General features: G+C 41.0%; 1 long non-coding RNA gene across 2 annotated transcripts; it reads right to left on the minus strand.

The window, feature by feature from the left end:
* Positions 1–686: 686 nt before the first annotated feature.
* LOC144367211 (uncharacterized) lies at positions 687–14,397 on the minus strand. 2 transcript variants are annotated; one of them, XR_013426538.1, is made up of 3 exons: positions 13,499–14,397; positions 13,252–13,323; positions 687–1,955 (listed from the first exon to the last, which is right to left on the minus strand). It is a non-coding gene; the product is annotated as an uncharacterized LOC144367211 (long non-coding RNA). The 2 variants fall into 2 exon arrangements; XR_013426537.1 differs by lacking the exon at positions 687–1,955 and having other exon boundaries at positions 11,828–13,323.
* Positions 14,398–19,376: the final 4,979 nt, after the last annotated feature.

The raw sequence follows: 19,376 nt of genomic DNA on the forward strand, positions 1-19,376 counted from the left end.
GGAGTCAAACAAACTTGATTTAAATCCTAACTTTGTCTCTTACTAACTCTGTGACCCTGAACAATTTGCTCTATGCCTGTCTGTTGCTGTTTTCTCTCCTTAAGATGAGGGTTATTAACAATGCCAGCCTTACAGGTTGTTCTGAAGATTGAATGTGGCAATATGAAGTGCTGAGAATAGTATTGGAGCCTGCTATAATTTGAATGCGTCCCCCAAAAGTTCAGGTATTGAAAAGTGAATTCCCAAAGGCATATATTAATAATATTTAGAGGTGGGGCCTTTGGAAGGTAGTAAGGATTGGATGAGATCATGAGAGTTGGGTCCCTATAAGGGTGTTAGGGACTATAGAAGAAGAGAAAATTCAAACCCAAGCTGGCATGCTTGCTCTGTCTCACCCTTTGATGCCCTCTCTTAGGTTATGAAGCAGTAAGAAGACCCTCACCAGATATCACACTGATGCTCGAGAACTTCCCAGCTTTCAGAACAATGAGCTAAATAAATGTCTGTTCTTTATAAATTTCCCAATCCCTGGTATTTTGTAATAGCAACAGAAAAAATGAACTTAAAAATGTTAGCATGTAAGTATCAGCAAACACTAGCTATCATCATCATTATGATGATGTAGTTCCTGAGTTCCTACTTTTATAAAGAGTAAGAACTTTTTAATAAAAAGTATGATAGTCTGGAGAAATACTGCAACAAACAATGGGGAAGATTTTAGAAAGAGCAGGAAGAATCTGCTCCAGTGTTTTACTTTCTCTGCAGATGTGCCCGTCAGAGAGCCAGCTACAGTTGACCATTTCCTTCCTTTGTTCCTTACCTCATTTGTCTGACTGGAATTTTCTGTCCTTGGCATGTTCTGACTTTTAACTTAGGGGAAAGGATGGAGTTGCATATTTAGCTATATAATATTAATTTAGTTCCACCCTCGTATTCTTTTTCAGAGGCAGAGAATATATAAATAAAAGCAGACATCTAGTAAACATAGCACTTAGTTATACATTCACTTCTATTTGAATTCCAAGTACAATTTTAACTTCTAAACCAGTGCCTACTTTTGTTCTATGAGTCATTTTGATGGTTATTTTATTCCTTATCCAACAGAGCATATCATAGTTACTGAATGCATTCACCCTTCAGGTAGATGGAGAGAGCTTAGCCCCCCTTCCATCATAAATTTGTGCTCTTGCATTTTTCATTTTCAACTTGCTACCCTTATTTTAATGCTTGGTCTCATGCACAGATTGTATTTAAAAGAAATTTCTTTAAGTCGTGGTAAATGACATATACCATAAAATTTACCACCTTACCCATTTTAAGTGTATAATTGGATATAGACTGTATTTTTATATTTAATGCTTGTTTTGTGGATCCAACTGCATTTAACTTGTGGATTTTATAAGTAACATTTTTTTTAAAAATCTGTTTTGTTTTGTTTTTCCCCAAAAAGGGCAAAAGTCCTTAGATGCCTAGTAACCATACCCAGAGAGAGGCTGTGGAAAACTGTTCTCCTCTTTTCTTCTCCTCCTTCTCTTCATCCTCCTCCTTCATTAAGGTTTAGTTCTGTTCCACAGTAAAAGACTTTTTTTTTCCCAAAGGAAATCCTAGTAGTTTAGATAATGGTAATTTCTATTATAAACACTCATAGATGACTAATAATGCATTCTGCTTCTCTGATAAAAATTCTTGTATAAAAAGATAGACATCTCTTGGGTTCTCTCAACCCTCTAGTGAGGAGAGAAGCAAGTGGGCCCAATGGTGTTCCAGTCTGGACAAGGAGGGAGCCAGGAAGGAGTCATGAGTGGAGTCTCAGGGCATGCTGGGAAGAGGAAGCAGAGGGGCCCAGGGTCATGGCTGCCAAAGAGGCTGCTCTCCTCAGCTCTTCTTGATGACTCTCGGTTCAGCTCATTGAGCCACAGTGACACATCCAGCTCTGCGTGGGAAGCTCCTGTAGCCTAGTCCGGAAAGCAAGGTGCACATACAAACACATTAACAATCAGTTCAAGGCCACAGTTAAGCATATCAGCAAATGAACGATACAGTTAGGGAAAGCAGCCTTCCTGTAGCTGGAGAAACAGAGAAAGCATCATGGGAGATGCAGGATTCTTTGTCCACCTTGAAAGATGGGTAGATTTCTGAAGGAATTGGTCCTACTGCTAGAAAGTAAATATATAAGTAGAGGAAGAAATAATCGCAGCAAGTTGGGAGAAACCTGTATCTGCCAAACCATCTCACTATTCATTTTCTTCATCTCCTGAATTTCACTTGGTTAAATTTGGATTTTGCCATTTTGCCAACTCTCCCCAAATCCCTAGGGTGACCTACACAGCATTTGCCTTTCTATATTTCTATAGATGACAAACAGATTTTCTTTTCTCCTTTTTGGGCATGGGCTTCCTGGGGTAGAGGTCACAGTTGTGATGTGCACTGTGTCTGGGAAAATTGCAAGGAGTTACTCCTGTCTCCAGGTTAGTTTAGACTTCTGTTATAGGACTAGTGCTCAGCAGTGATTATATCTTTAGATACCTCCAGGGTGCCTGTGACTTGCTCATCGCTCATTTTGGAGGGGTCTCCCTTAGCAGTGACCTTGAGTTTCTCTAGAGAGTGATCACTGTTGGAGTTTCCATGAGTGGATTTATGCAACCGCAACATTGACCAGTGTGGCCTCACAGGACCTGAGCTCAAGTCTGGGCCCTGAGGGTGTTGATCAACTTCGTGGTCACTACCAAGCCTCTCTAGTCTCAACCATTCATCTAGTTACTCAATTTATCCTGGCCTTGTGGTCTAGCCAAGAAGAAAGGGCTTCTGGGCAGAATGCCACTAGGAAGATTGTCCCCCATGGAAACAACGCACCCCTTTATTTATGGTCTTCTCCTTTTCCCCCATCAAATCAGATTTTGCTTTCTCTCACTATTGAGGTGGAGGAGACAAAGACTTGTATTTAATATGCAAAAGCAGTAGCTCACATCCAAATTGCTATTATCCCTGCAAAAAAAGACTTCTCTCAGTGCTTTAAAATCTTTTAGCTATTTGCTTTCATTGCTTGGGTTACATTTACCTATTTTTTGTTGTGAGTTTTATATGTAATCCCAAGGAAAGGGGAATTCTGTTTTCTTTTTCTAACCAGTCATCTCATTGAATTTTTATTTAAAAAATCTACCTGGATGTGAAAATGTTTTCATGACAAGAAATTGCAAGGAAATATAAGACAGAATAAAGAACAATTGTATTTTATCTTACTTTAAAATTTTATTTTCCAAGATAGTGATAAACAATCACTGACATATACAAGCACTATATACCTTGTTTCTGTTGGTTTCCTCATCTGTAAGTTTCCCTTTAGTTTAATGTTCTGTGTTGCTATAAGAGAATATGGTGCTGTTTTTGTTGGAAATTCAAAATCTTACAAAAAGAGGATTAAGCAGGAGAAACTAAAATGTGTCCTGGAACACATTGGTGACCACCACTTAGGACCTCTTCCTATGCCACTATTAAGAATGATCAGCATTAGCATTTCCCTGGAGCTTAAAATTCGCAGCCAAGGATTGCAAACTCAAATGCCTCCAGTCTTTCGAGGCTGGTTAATGCTAAGAGTGTGAAATGGTAAAGTGGGAGTCCAGGGATGTGGAAAGTAATAGATGCCACAGTCCCCACCCTGAAAGTACGTGATTAAATAAGCAAACAAATAAAAATTTTAAAAAACATAATGGTGGCCAAAACACATACCAACAAACAAATCTGTGGCTCTATTTGTTCCCCAGGCTACTCATCTCCCACTCTTAAATTATTATCCAGCTAGCGTCTCCATTTTTTTTTAAGTTAAGAATCTGAGGTCCAGCTGTGTGCCCAAGGTCACACAGCAATTTAGTGAGGTAGCAAGGCTGAGAACCAGGTTTCTTGCTTTCTCAAGTCAGTGTTCTTCCCTCTCATTATTTCCCGGCTTCCATCTGCTCCAGCCACAGAAGTTCACTGGTAGTTCAAACTCTGAATCAATGGGCCTCATCCAAAAATTGTTTGTAACAATATCTGTTTCATAAAGATAAAAGTAGATTACTATAGTTTGAAGGTGTCCCCCAGAAACTCAAGTATTGGAAACTTGATCTCCCGTGCAACAGTGTGGCGAGATGGGACCTTAAGCAAGATGTTTAGGTCATGAGGGTTCTGTCCTCATGAATGAATTAATGTCCTTATAAAAAGAGCTTGTGGAAGTGAATTCATCTTTCTCTCTCCGACCCCACACCCCTCTCTCTTTGCCTCTCTTTCCCTTCCTGGAGAATGCAGCAGGAAGAACCTCACCAATGCCAGCACTTTGATCTTGGGCTTTTCCAGCCTTCAGAACTGTGAGAAAATAAATTTCTCTTCTTTATGAACAACCCCATCTCACATATTCTGTTATAGCAACACAAGATGAACTAAAACATAGATACATGTTAAAATCACTTTCAAAATGTGTTGGCATGTTATTAAATCATTAAATGGCTAATATTCTAGAACAGCACCAACTGTCATTTAATAATTTTAAATGGTCTAATAGCTACATTTAAAAAAGTAAAATCAATATATCAAAAATGTTATTTGTATATTAAGTATTAAAAATTATTGAGATATTTACTTTCTCATATAAATTCTCAAAATCTGTGAATATCTTATGCTTATGGCACAACTTATTTTGGACAGCTATATTGCAAGTGCTCAGTAGCTACTACACATGGCCAGCGGCTTCCATAGTGGATTATCTAGTTCTAGAAGGTGACTTATTCCATTCTTACCCTGCTCACAGCCAACCCAGGAAGGGAGAAAGTCTTCAGAGGCTTGTATCTTTCAAGGCTCCTATTGCTGGTTAATTAAATCCCTAAGCAACGGCTGAGTCATTTGCAACTGCGGAAGACAATTTAAGAAATCTGTCTCAAAGCCAAGAACATAACTCCCCACGTACAAGGAGGGGAGGCAAATCCTTTGGGCTAGATGCCTTGAAGGAGGAAAAGACTGCACTGAATCAGGTGTCCTTGTGTGGGAGGGAAGGAGGTAGGTCATTGCCAGGAGGAGGGAGGAAAGCAGAGAAGAGAAAGGGGGCCCATTTCTCCCCAGAGGGTTACTGTTTCCCTCCAGAGCCACAGAAGGAGGAGCTAAGTGATTTCCTCACTTGGTCCTCAAAGACTCTCCATGAGGCAGGTACTGTATCATTCTCCTTTTGTAGAGGAGGAAATCAAGGTATAGAGAGGTCATGAACTTGCCCGAGGACACATAGCTTGAAATTAGTGGAGTAGGTGCTCAGCACCCACGTCAGATGGACTTTCAACATCTGATTTTTTTAAACCCTGGGCTCTATTAGTACATTCTCACAACATCTCCAAATACTTCAGAGTATGCATGAACTTTTTTGCTTAAAGTGTGCACAAGTATTTGGTGTTTTCAGATAATGTATTATTATCTGCATGACTGAATGGTCTATTTTCAGGGAAATTTTGAAATCTAAAACCGTATCAGTGCTTCCCAGTAAAGGGGTTGTTTCTTAATCTTTCTCTCTGTGATTCATTTTCACACACCCACTATTTCTGGGGGACTCTTGGCAGCAAAAGTCTATGGGGTCTGGGAGTAATAGGAGACTCAGATAGTAAAGAAGTAACAGATGAATGCCAGGAGTGCGGGGAGGAGGTGAGTGGCTATCCACATAAATGTTGGCTTACCTGTGTCTTCTGATTTGGGATGGGAGAGGAGGGAAATGTCAAATTTTTTGTTTGTCTCAAAATATCCTATCAACCTCAGTCTTAGTGAGTTATTCCTACAAGATAATTTATTTTACCAGAGAAAAGTCACTCTCTCCAGAAGACGGTTAAAATGAAGCAGGGCTAATGCAGAGGCAAGATGGAGTAGCAGCAGCGAAGCCTGCAGTCCTGGTACTGTATGGCCAGTGTTAAGGCCCTGGGTCTGTGGGCTTCCAGCTGTGGCATCTTGGAAAGTTTACTGAAATTTTTCTCAAACTCCTCATTTTAAAACTGAATATAAAAGTCATTTAACCCAAAAGGGTTTTCAGGAAGATTAAATAAAGCCAGAGTACAAAGTGCTTGGAGGGCTGGCACTCAGTAGTCCAATGGAGCACACAGCGTGACGGAATGGCTCCTCGGCCCTTCACCAGGATCTCACCTCAGAAATCACTAGGAGAGTTTGTTAAACTACAAGGGCCCAGCCTTACACGGAATAGGAAACCCTGGGGGACAAGCCGACTTATTTTCCCAAGAGGGGGAGGGGTTGCAAACAAGTCCCAATTGTCCCCTGCCTCCACTGGCACCGGTGTACCAGAATACTAAATCCTTATCCGAGTGGTGCCAAAAACACTCAGAGGCCAAACAACGTGGTGGGAAAGGCATGGGCTTTAGCATTGAACTTTGGCCCCATTGCTTGCTGGCTATGTTAACTGGGAGAGGCCCTCATCTCTCTCTGATCCTCAGTTTCCCCATCTGCATAGCAGAGATCATTATAGCTTTCTTTAAGTTTGAGATAAGAATGAAGTTAGGCTCAGCAGTGCCTAGTGGTCGGTCGATGTGGTCAATATGGGGTGCTCACTTCATTCAACCCTTTTGGCCCTCTGAGAAGAGGGGAGGTGGAGTTCTGGCAGCAGAGAGCTGTCTAGCCATGCAGCTGACATTGTATAGAACTGAATTTTCTGCAGGAGGAACAGCTGCCAGGACTTTGGTGGGCAGATCCCTAAGTATTGGACTGGCCCAGAGATGTCAGTAGTGGAGAAACTGAGTAGGAAGAGATAGGCAGTGGGGATGGGTCCCTGGGTGTCTTCTTTACTGAAAAATGAATTCCTTTTCATTTCAAGTAGTTAGGAGCCTTAAGATGTATTCCCTGCCTGCCAATGGAATAAAAAGATACCACCTAGGCTGGACCCTTTGGAAAAGGGAGATGAGCTCTGTGATTGGTGGGAGTGGCAGTGGTGGTGTTCCCTCTCATCCTGCCAAGAGAGTCTCTGACATCTCCCTCCACTCATTCTCTGATTTATAGTCTTATGATGGAATGATCCAATTCTCAGCATTAAATGCACAGATTCACACACAGTATGATACAAAGGTCATGTCAGAAGAGGCTCTGAGGGTCATCTACAGAGGTGAGAAACCATGATTCTCCCCTCCCAATTTCCCATACCCCATCCTCAAATACCCTGAAACAGTCCTGCTTCTATCCAGGTAAGAAGGAAGCCCTTTAAGGGAAGATCTCCCCTCTACACTTGGCATCGCCTCTTTCAAGATACAACCAGGTGTTCTAAGATCTTTCTTTTTTTAAAAAATTTTTTAAAGAGAGAGAGAGAGAATTTTTTAATATTTATTTTTTAGTTATCGGCGGACACAACATCTTTGTTTGTATGTGGTGCTGAGGATCGAACCTGGGCCGCACGCATGCCAGGTGAGCGCGATACCGCTTGAACCACGTCCCCAGCCCCTTCTAAGATCTTTCTAGCCATAAGACATTCTAACAAGGACATGGGGAATGGGAGGAGGCAGATAGGCTTGGAAGTCAAATATAGCTTTCTTTGCAATTGTATCTTATGTTATTCACACTATAACTTCCCTTATTTTTGAGTTCTCCCTGAATTCTGGCCATAGTTGCTTCCTTACCGTTTTCCAGGAGTGCACCAACATCCCTGTACCTGTCTTATTCCTCTTCACATCCCTAGCTTCTGGCACAGTACCAAGCACCAAGAGGCTCATCTGCCATGGTTATCAACTCTGTAGAGTGGCTTGTCATAGCTCTGGCAATGAGACTTACTTACAGAAAGATAGCTGTGCTACCATTCTCTAGAAGATGGCTCTGTCCATGATTGGCCTGCCTGGGGTGGCAGGAAGAGAGGAACTAACAGTTTCCCAGCTCCTTTCCCAGGCAAGGGAAACTTCTGGGATTTGGAATCTGAAATCTGAATTCGAGACACAAACCTTCCACTTATTAACTGTACCAACCTCGGGCCATTTACTCAAGTGCCCTGGACCTCAGCTTATTTATTTTTGTTTCCTGGAAAAATGTAATAAGATTTTTTTTTCCTTCCTGCCTCATAACCAAATAAATTGTGACAGTTAAAGAAATAAGGTTTATGAAAATGCTCTTTAAAGAAGCATAAGAATGATAGCTATCTTTTTCATAAAGTGATTTTCCTGGTGGGTTCAAAGTTGTATTTCAAATATATTAGGCACCTACTATGTGCTGGGCACTGTGCAGGGTATTTCAAGAAGTACACACTGGAGATGTGAAAGGTGCTTTGCGAAGGCACCTCAAAGAGGGATGCTGTTCATAGGCAGCTCCAGCCTGGGGTGTCCTCAGGGTATTTTTCTTTTGCTAAAACAGCAGGTAGTCTTTCATCCTTAGAAAAATTTGAACCTATAAATAAGGCAAAGGTCATCCTCATTTGGCTTCAGGTCACCACAGATCAGTTTGTGAATGGCCTCCTTCACTGGGCTACCCCCATTTATACCCAGTGGGGCTGGCCACCAACTCTAGGAATATTTAGAAATAATCAAATACCATCTCTGCTAGAGTTACATCTAGATCACGGAGACTGTGTGATTTCATGTATCAGTGTCGATTCTAATGGTAGGTATTAGAACGAGGAGGAAAAATAATAGCTTTAGCTAAAACTTTCCTTTACCAATAGGCCAGGTACTAGTCCCAAGGGATTTATATATGTTACTCATTTAATCTTTCCATGAACCCCTTGAAGTAGGTTGCATTAGTCCCCTCATTTTTATAGATGAGAACATTGAAACAGAGAAGGTTTGAATGACTTGCCCAAGTCTCTCAGATTTGAGTGGCGAATCATGACTTGAACCCAGGCATTCTTGCACCAAAGAGAGCTGGACATACTGCCAACCTTGGGAGAGGCGGCTTGGAGAACCCATAGAGTCTGCTCAGGAGGAGGGCAGCACACTCTGAACATAGCAGGAGTTCTGAGTGAGCTCTCATTGATCCCTTGGCTGCCAGGAATACCAGATCCTTAGGGGTTGCCCAAGGTTTGAGGATAAAGGAGTCTTTTTACTCTTCAGTCTATTTTTATTATTCTTTATACTACTTATTAAAGGACAAACTTTTAAAAAAGGTAAAACTGTGACTCTTACAGATACAAAATGAGCATATGCTAAGGATTTTTAAAGCATGTTATTAATGAAAGGATTAGGTACATGTTGTTAACAGAAAAACTTGAAACAAACGACATTTTACAGACTTTAACTGAGCAAAGAATGATGAAAGGGGTGGTCCTCAGAACCAGAACAGGTTCAGAGAACTCTGACCTGCAACATGGTCAAGTAACATTTTGTGGTCAGAAATAGGAGGTGAGGTACAGTGACAGCTGGATGGGTTACAACTCAACATATGCCTTATTTGAATGTGGTCTGATCTGTCTGCTTCCTGTGATTGACTGAAGCTTGGCTGTTGTGATTGGTTGAGATTCTGCTGCTTGTTACAAAAGTATACTCTAGGGGCTGGGGGTGTAGTTCAGTGGTAGAGCTGATGTCTAGCATGCTGGAGACCCTGGGTTCAATCCCTAGCATTTATATATATACACATACATATATCCCTAAATTAGACTTTCATTTCATATTAAGTGAGGTTGAAGTTCATCTTTATGGAAGGACCCAAGTATGGAGACATCTTCATAGAAAGGGTCTGACTTAACAATGTTAAAATGATTTCAAGGGAATACAAAAGACACCTTTACAGATCAGAAATACTGAAATGAATACAAAACTTTTTTCTAAGGTGAGAAAAAGGTTTATTGTCCCTTCACTGAACAAAACTCATTTGCACATTTATAGACAAGAATCTTTTTGCATTGCTATCAGTTCTCTACTATTTACAGAGCTGTAAAAGAGATAAAAGGCAATGAAAGTTTAGAATCACATAATCCTAAAAGGTGTGCTCTAAAGACTTCATATTTTTTCTTTTACTAGAGACATCCAATAACTTTCAAATTTACAAATTCAAATTTCCTTGCATTTTGCATTGCTAGAATCTTTATGACTCCTATATACCACTGTATTATTTTAATAACAAATATATGTTAACTGTATCTCTCAAGAAAGAATACAAGTTCAAGACCTTAATTTTCTCACCTTTTTTTCCCTGCTCCTAAGACTTCTTTCCTAAATGTATTTCATTTATATTCTGGCCTGATAATTCTGATATCTGAAATATTTGCAAAGTGATGCTTCTGTTTATTGTTTCTGCTGACTTTCACTTGTGGTGCTTTGTTTTAATGAATTTTATGGCTTGTTTACAACCACTGTGACTTTATAGTGTGGGGAACCACACAGAACCCTAGAATTGATATAAAACTTAGTTTAAGCTGAAGAATAAATGTGAGATTAAACAGAGTCAAGCCTTCTTGAAATCCTTTATCATACTAAAAATAGCCACTTCTGAGAAATAAGATTGCTATAAGTTCCTCCTCAAGGCACATCTACTCCCAGAAAGGAGAATCAAACCTATCCCAAACTCTAGTAGTAGTTTTATGCCCCTGCAGGGGACTGTGGAAATTAGCAGTATCAAAATGGAGTCACCAATGTCAAATTCTAGCTAAATGAAGCCAGGACGCTTTCATGCATGTATGCATATGATAAGAACCATGCAACGAATTTCCTCAAAACTCAAGTATTACAAATAGGCACTTGTATAAGGACACTTGCCTAACAAAGCTATCCCCACCAATGGGCTCATTCAACTCCAATGGTTTGGCTTTCAAAACAGCTTACATGGATTTCTTCCTTCCTTCCCCCCACCCCGTCTTGTCTTTAAAAGCATCTCCTTTGCCCCAATCTCTTTGTATGTGCCCATGATCCACCATAGCATGTGGATCCCATTGCAATGCTCTGCTCTTCCCAAATAAACTCTTGGCTCTGGAGTCAGTCTCTCTACTGTGTAATTTAGGTTGACAAAACAGGAGAACCTCACATAACTACATAGATTAACATCATCAAAGGCTTTCTTATCTCCTTTTGTTCTCCTAAAAATCTATTTATCTTTCCAAATAGTCTGTTGTTTTCTGTGGATACCTTCTTCCCCTCCTATGCACCTGCTAACATGTTAGATAAGCCCCAAATTTTAATTGCTCCTTTTGAGTTAGTCCTCACTGAGCTCTAACGGGTTGTTTTCTGCGGTTAATCTGGCTTTTGTTGGTTTACCAATTTGTAGGTCTCAGCTACCAATCAAAAGAGGGTTCACGACAAGGTTTTTCTTCCCTATAATATTCGTTGGCTCTTTACCTATTGGAGTTTTTGAGGACTGAGGATGGTGTGTATATCCAGAGAGATTTACATTTGCACCTTATAGGCATCCAAAATGTTATATACCTGAGAGCAATTTTAGTAAAGTTCTTAACTGGAGATTTTTCGAAAATATGCAAGTAGAATGAATTTGGACCCCAAACCTGAATTGAGGGTTGCCTTTTGGGTACACATCTTATCTGTTCAAGATCTATCACTTCAGTGTGCCCTGTAGTCACCAGCAATGGACAGATTCCCCCTCAGGGTACCCCTGGCTTTAGCATTCACTTATCTCTCTGAATCAGTGCTATTACTTAGGATTTTTTTTGTTTGCTTGCTTTTTATTTTTTTAAAGATAGAGAGAGAGGAGAGAGAGAGAATTTTGATATTTATTTATTTATTTTTTAGTTTTCATCGGACACAACATCTTTGTTTGTATGTGGTGCTGAGGATTCAGGCTGCCCGCATTCCAGGCGAGCGCGATACCGCTTGAGCCACATCCCCAGCCCAAACTTGCTGGCTTTTTAGTTGTGTGTGTATGCATGCAAACACAAAAACACACACTAGCTCAGCAATACATTTATTTCGTTTTATTTTTTGATACTGGGACTAGAACCCAGGGGCACTTAGCCACTGAGCCACTTCCCCAGCCCTTTAGGCTTTTTATTTTGAGACAGGATCTTGATAAATTGCTTAGGGCCTCACTAAATTGCTGAAGCTGCCCTCACACTTGTAATCCTTCTGTCTCAGACTCCCGAATCACTGGGATTACAGTGCTACTGCAATGCATTTTAAAAGCCTAAATTTTATTTTCAAGTACTTTTAGGACAGGATTTTTTCAGGATATCTGGTTGTTTTGGTTTGAATCTGAGGTGTCTTCCCAAAGCTTCTGTGTTAATGCAGGAATAATCAAAGATAAAATGATTAGATAATGAGAGCTGTAACCTGATCAGTTCATTCTAGTTTGAATGGACTGAGTAGGTGGTAACTGTAGGCAGGAGGGGGCATGGATGGAGGAGGTGGGTCACCAGCAGTATTCCCTGGAAGTCTTCATCTTCCTTGGGGAAGGTACCAGGATTGAACTCAGGGGCATTCAACCACCGAGCCACATCCCCAGCTCTATTTTGTATTTTATTTAGAGACAGGGTCTCACTGAGTCACTTAGCACCTTGCTTTTGTTGAGGCTGGCTTTGAACTTGCGATCCTCCTGCCTCAGCCTCTGGAGCCGCTGGGATTACAGGCATGCGCCACCACGAGCAGCTCTTGTTAGGTATTTTGAAGACAGCAATGCAAAGCTGACTAACATACTGATCTTATTTCTGGAAGTAGAAGTTAACTGATATTTCTAAAGTAAAAGTATAAGGTAATAAAATAAACCTGGGATTGGGCTAATTCATTCAATGGCCACCATGATTAGTAAGTGACAGGCACTTAGTAACATTGGTGAACAAAATTATGCCCTTGCCCTCAGGGGAAGAGGTGGGTTCCATGTGCTTGAACAGAGAACTGGATTGAATTTGGGATCTACTGCTTACTAACTGTATTAACTTAAATGCATTTCTTAACCTATAAAAAGAAAATAGATACTATCTGGACAGCAGTGAGAGTAAACTAACTGATGTGGAGATATCACGATGATTTCTGATGCAAGAAAGAGAACCCTCAAGTTAATACATTTGAACAATAAGAAATCATCATATCACATACTAGTCCACAAGTATCTCAAAAGCTCCAGGCGATCATCTCAGGAGTTTGGGTTCTAATCTTCTCAGTGTGTTGACATTCATTCTCAGGCTAATAGTACAACGGCTACAGGAATTTCATCTAGACACAGTACCCAAGAGAAAGTCCATCCCTTTCTGTGTCTCTTTCCCAGATGCTCTGCCAACTCCAAAGACTTTTCTTCATGCCCCATTGGCCAGAGCTGTGTTACATAACCGTTCCTTGGCAAGGAGAGTGGAAATACCATAATTGGCTGATTAGATTGATCAATACTTACCTTTGGAACTGGGGATGGGGTCATCTTTGAGCCTCAAAAGGAAAAAATAGATGAACAAAATTGGAATTCTGTCTGCAAGGAAGAAAGGAGAAATAGAAGTTAAACAGGCCACCAATGGGTACCACAATCGTCTACAAATGCCTGCAGCAAAGGACTAGTCCTCAGATGTTGAGGGCAACATCTTAGTGCACCTCTTCACTTAGAAATCACGTCGTTTGACAGGTGCCAATGAAAAAATTTTCAATACCTTCAGACTGACAGTCTCCAGAAGTGAATGCTGGCTCTCCACAGCTCACTAAAGGTCACCCAGCACGGCACATGGCCAAGTGGATGTTTTGGGATTGGCTCATTCCTCCCTCTGCTTTGAGGCCCCAAGGATCTGGGGTTGCTCTCCTGTGTTGACGGATCCTCCAGTGTCTATACAATGCTCACTCCACACTTGGCAAAGAGAATCTCCTCTGGGATAGAGCCACATAGGCCTGAAGAGAGATGACTCCCAGTCCTGTTCTTTCACTTCAAATAAATAAATACAAAAGTAAAACAAAAGACAGACAGACAGAAAGCAGACTCAAGGAACAGAATTAGGAAAACGTAGGCTTTCACAAAAACAAGAGAGAGTAAAAGGACACCAAGGGGAAAACCTACCTCTGTTCACCCGAGCTCTGAGGAATCAGTATTTTTAAAACAATTTTTTAAAAGGTAAAGATTTATTATCCATCCTCCTCTGCCTAACAGTCCTTTTTTTTTCTAGCAGTTTCTTTATTCATCTGAGGCAGGAGGATGAACAAAGGCTCGCTCCTTCTCAAGAAACACCCCCCTCCTTCCTCATCTCCACACCCCTGCCTTGACTTCAGGAAACGTGTTTCAGAGAAAACAATTCCAGTTACTGGAAGATCTTAAGGCTTTCCTCTGTGAGTTAACAACAGCCTGGCCTCCGACCCCCAAGAAAAGATATTTACCAAGCAATAACAACACCTTTTATGTTATCTCAATATCAGGCAAGTCACTTCATCTGTCTTAATTCGGATTCCTTTATCACACAGTGAAGAAGCTTAGATTAGCAGTTTGAAAAGTGTGTGTTTCTATGTATTTAAATGACAGAACATTGCTTTAAATAACGTCATCCTATGTGGAGCTCTCATTAAAAAAAAAAAAAAAAACAGGTAAAAGCAGAGGTGCTTTGATTGAGGGAAGGGTGGGAGTGATGAGGCTGGGTAAGAGGAAGATGCTCTGGTTTGAATGTCCTCTCCAGGACTCATCCACTGCCACTGGGATGGTGTGAAGGGATTGGGACCTTGAAGAGGTGATTAAGGGCTCTTGTGAATGGATTAATGTCATTATCAGGAAATTAATTGGTGGATACAAGTTGATGGAGTGGGGTGTTAATAAATTCGGCCCCTTCTGGCCCTCTCTTTCTGCCTCATATATGCTCACTTTCCCTTTCACATGTTATGATGCAGCAAGAAGGCCCTCATCTCTCGACACAGCAAGATGCAGCCCCTTGATTTTGGACTTCCCAGCATCCAGAACCTAAGGTAAATAAACGTCTATTGTTTACAACTCACCTCGGCTGTGGTATTCTGTTATAGCAGCAGCAACTGGACTAACACAGAAGAGTTTCTAGACCCTGGACTGAGCTTCACCACACCTTGAAGAACGGCCCCAAGCCATGGCTTTTCCAGCCAGCAGTTTAACAATTACTGTCCCAGCTGTTTTCTAAGGTCCCTTCATATGTGAAACCAAGGCCCTGTTCTCTTTCTTAAAAAGAAAGACTGATTCTTCCCTTATAGATTCATACAGTGACACACGACGCCTTCCACAGGTATAAAATAAGAACAAAAAAATTCTCTTTATAACCCCATTTCTCCTTTTTTTTTTTGTAATTCTGAAAAACAAAACTTAATAGAGAACAGTACAGGGAAAATATAACTACACCTACCTACCATCCATAATCCGAAAATTACAATTTTGACACATTTGTCTCAGACAGGTTTTTTAAAGTAAAGAAATAAAAGTTGGCAGATAAAGTTGAAGTTCTCTTAGTTTATCTGTCCAATCCCAGTTTCTTTCTTTTATCCCCATCTTAACTAAGTAATGTCCCCTCCCCAAGATGTCCATGCCTTACTCCTAGCACTGGGGAATATGTTGCCTTATGTGATAACAAAAGAGATTTTGCAGATGTGATTTAAATTAAGGATTTGGGTATGGGGAGATTTTTCTAAATTATCCAACTGGACCAGTATAATCAGAAGGGTCTTAATTAGAGGGAGGCAGGAGGGTCAGAGGCAGGGGGGCCGGAGTCAGAAAAGATGTGACCACATTTCATGAAGTTGGTGGCAGTGAAGCAGAGACTGGTGTGATGTGGCCGTCTTTACTCATTTTCTGTGAGATAACAGAATCCCTAAGACTGGCTAATTTATCAAGAACAGAGACTTGTTTCTTACAGTTCTGGAAGCAGGAAAGTCCAAAGTCAAGAGGTACAAATCTGACAAGGGACTTCTTGCTGCATCATTCCATGATGAAGAGTATTACCTGGTAAGAAAAAAAAAATGTATGTAAATGCCCCAAAGAGACCAAGAGAGACACAGAACTCACTCTTTTGTCAGAAACTCACTCTTGTGACAATGAAACTACTCCCATGATAACAGCATTAATTCATTCATGAGGGCAGAGCCAAAAAGAACACAACTCTGATGCTGCATTGTGGATTTTTGACCTCAAGAATATGAGATAATATATGTGTGTTGCTTCAAACTGCTAAATTTGTGCTGATCTGTGATAGCAGCAATTGGAAACACTGTCCTCATTGCTCATATAAAAAATTCTCCTGGCCTCCGGTAGTCTTTTGAGTTTGTGGACTCTAGCTAAAGAGTTGCTAGATTAAATAAAAACAAGGAAACAAAGCAGAATTTACAGCTAAATTCTAATCTCAGATAAAACAACAAAAACATTTTTGTATAAATATGCCCCGAATATTACTGAGTATCTATATTTTTATTTGCTAAATTCTAATACAAGGTCTCCGGCTCTCAACTGCCCTCACCTGTCTCCATTCCAACTTTACCTCCCATTGCTGTCTTTTGTAGGCCTTATGCTTTGGCCCAACCAGGCTGCCCACCAGTTTCCTGAGCATGTTTGCACTCTTCTTGGGGATCCTGCCTCTGCTTCTCTCTAGTTACCTAAGATTAAGTCAGTGCTCTTCAAGATCAAATTGAAGATCCAGCTCCTGAACTGGAGATTCCCAGTCCCTGCCTTGGGGATCCCTCTGTCCCCCCGATTCTCATAGTATGTTATCGATGAAACTTATTTCACATTTATTATTTTGAGCTGCAGTGTTACTAATCTTATAATAATAGGTATCTCTCCACTGCATTACAATCTTTGAATTTTAACTTATTAAGGTATCCCTAGTGTCGAAGGTGCTTCGTACATTGGCATTAGTGGACAGTGTGCCAATTTAAGGATGATCTATCAGCTTTCATACCAACCAGCCCCAAACTTCTCAACCTAAATGACAAAGTTGGAGTGGGCTGTATTCAAAAAAATACCATAAAGTGGTGTGACTCAAACAAAAAATATTTATTTCTCACAGTTCTGGAAGATAAGTGGTCTCAGATTGAGGTGCTAGCAGGTTTGATGTCTGGTGAGGGTTTTCTGTTTTAGAGGCAGCACATTCTAAGATCTGTGTCCTCACATTGGGGAAGGAATGAGCTGCCTGTGCACATTTTATAAGGGGTTCCACCCCTATAACTTCATCTAGTCCAGTTAACTCTCAAATACCCCAACTGCCACCAGATTAGGAGGGAAGAATTTTAACATGTGAATTTTGGGAGACACAAGCATCAGTCTATATCAATGCAACTGTTCATGATGGTATGGTTAGATGGATTTTTTTTTTTCTGGTCTGGACTGGTTTGGTTGGTTGGGGTTAGATGGTCTAGCATGTTTTCATTCATGTCTGGGGCCTCGCATAGAATCCTGGGAAAATGAGCACATGTGATGCCTCTTTTCGTTCTCAAGCAGGCGGGACCAGGCTGTTCACATGGTGGCAAAAGTGTCCCACCAGTGAGAGTGTCTACATGTGTCACATTTGCTATCTTCCCATTGGCCAAAGAAGGTCACACAGCCAAGCCTAGATTCAATGGACAAAGAAATAGAATACTGCTTACATTTCAAGTACATTTCAAAGCAGGACAAGAACAAATTGAAAGCTATTCCTTCAACAATCTAACCCAGATGCTTCCAGTTTCCAATGAACTCAAACACTTCAACATTCCTCTCAGTTCAAGAAGTAGGCCTATTTTCCACCTTGGTGTCTGCTTGCCCGTGAAACTGCACTTCTACTGGCATGCCAGACTTCTTTCCCCAGAGGCCAATCCCATGCTGTTTGCTCTGCTTGGAATGCTGCCCCCCCCCCACTTCTTGCCAAGCTAATTATTACATTTCCTTTAAGTCCCTTCCTAAAGTCACTTCCTGAGGGGAGCCTTTCCTGACTGTCCAGAGCAGGCCAGGTCTCCTGTGCTGCTCGTCAGAGATCCACAGTAGCTGCGTTACCACACTCTCCATGAGTGAGTGTTTTGAACTGTTTTGTGGTGCAGTTCTTTGTTTAATGTTGTCTGTCCTCATCTGAAAGTGTTTCGGGGCAGAGACTGAGTCTACCTTGTTCCTTGCTGAGTTATGGACATTTAGCAAGAGCTTAGCATAGAGCAGGTACCGTAGGAAAAAAATGAATGAACATAAGAATGCACGGAGGGGCTCTTTGTACTCAGCATGGTAGAGGTCCGTTCAGAAACCTCCCAGATTAGAAGGCATAGGAAACTGCGACTTATGGGAGAGTGAGACTGGGTCACCCAAAATGATTCCGAACAACTCCATACCAAATGACAGTGAAATGCCAAATGTTGGACTGTAAGTGCCGTGGGAAATCAGGATAAAGGGATTGGAATTGGCCAAGAGGTCACAGAAAACCTTATCTAGAAGGCAGCACCTGAGCCAGGTCCAGAGGAGGAATAGGATTTAGATGCAATGAAGTTAGGGAAGGAGGCTAATATGACCAGGTCATGAGTTGGATCCTCAGTTGCTCCTATTGGACTCATGGCCTCACAAGCTACTGATCCCAACAGAGAACAGGCTGGAGAGTCGGTCGGGATGGTTCTAAAAAGCTACTCCTACCATCCCTGAAACAACTCAAGAAGATTATGTTTGGAGGAGACAGCAAAGTTGATTAAAATAGCTCGCTCAGAGACCTAACATCTGCTTCTACTCTTCTAGAAACCTTGTGGTCTGGACACTCTCTGTCCCTCTTCATCTCTTTCACTTTTCACTATTTATTATGAAAACCTCCCAAACATACACAAAGAAAGTACAAGAAATCCCATCACCAATTTCAACAAGCATCAATACCATATTTGTTTTATAAGTCTCTCTCTCCCCAACCCTCTCTTTCTCTCTTTTAACTAAAGCATGTTAGAACAAATCCCAGATAAAATATCATAACACCCCTTAAATACTTCAATATGATGTCTAAAAGAAATAAGGACATTTTCTTATATAATCACAATACCTTTTCACGCCTAAAAAAATAAAGCAAAATTCCTCAATATCATTTAATACCCAGTCTATATTCAAAATTTTCTGATAGTTGGTTTAGTGGAATCAAGATCTAAATGAGATCCACACATGAGTTTTGTGACATGTCTCTTAAATCTCTTTTTATCCAGGCTAATGGATGTTCTCTTTTGACTGGGGTTTCTCTTTGCTGACAACATGCCTCAGACCTCATAGCCTTTATCTCATCCTTACATTGGCAGGGAGCTAAGAGATTAGGAGTGAAGTCTGTATGGAGAGAAAGTCGGGGAACAGCGGGAATATCAGAGTCCTCAGATCTTATGAAAAGAAATACCTAATCAGCTTCAAGAGAAACAGATTAGAGTAAGAGACTCTTAAGAACTGGAGTTGACCTGCATGCTCTCCTAACACCTAAGAATGACAAGAATTTACCAAGATCTTAAGAGGTGGATTCCTGTGGGTGAGAGGGGGAGGGCCAGAGAAAGGAAATCAGAATGAATCTGAAGGACAGCTCAGAAGCCTAGGCAGGACTAATGTGCCGGATCCAGAGCAAAATT

This window comes from Ictidomys tridecemlineatus, chromosome 10 (assembly GCF_052094955.1).
Source record: "Ictidomys tridecemlineatus isolate mIctTri1 chromosome 10, mIctTri1.hap1, whole genome shotgun sequence".
NCBI lineage: Eukaryota > Metazoa > Chordata > Mammalia > Rodentia > Sciuridae > Ictidomys > Ictidomys tridecemlineatus.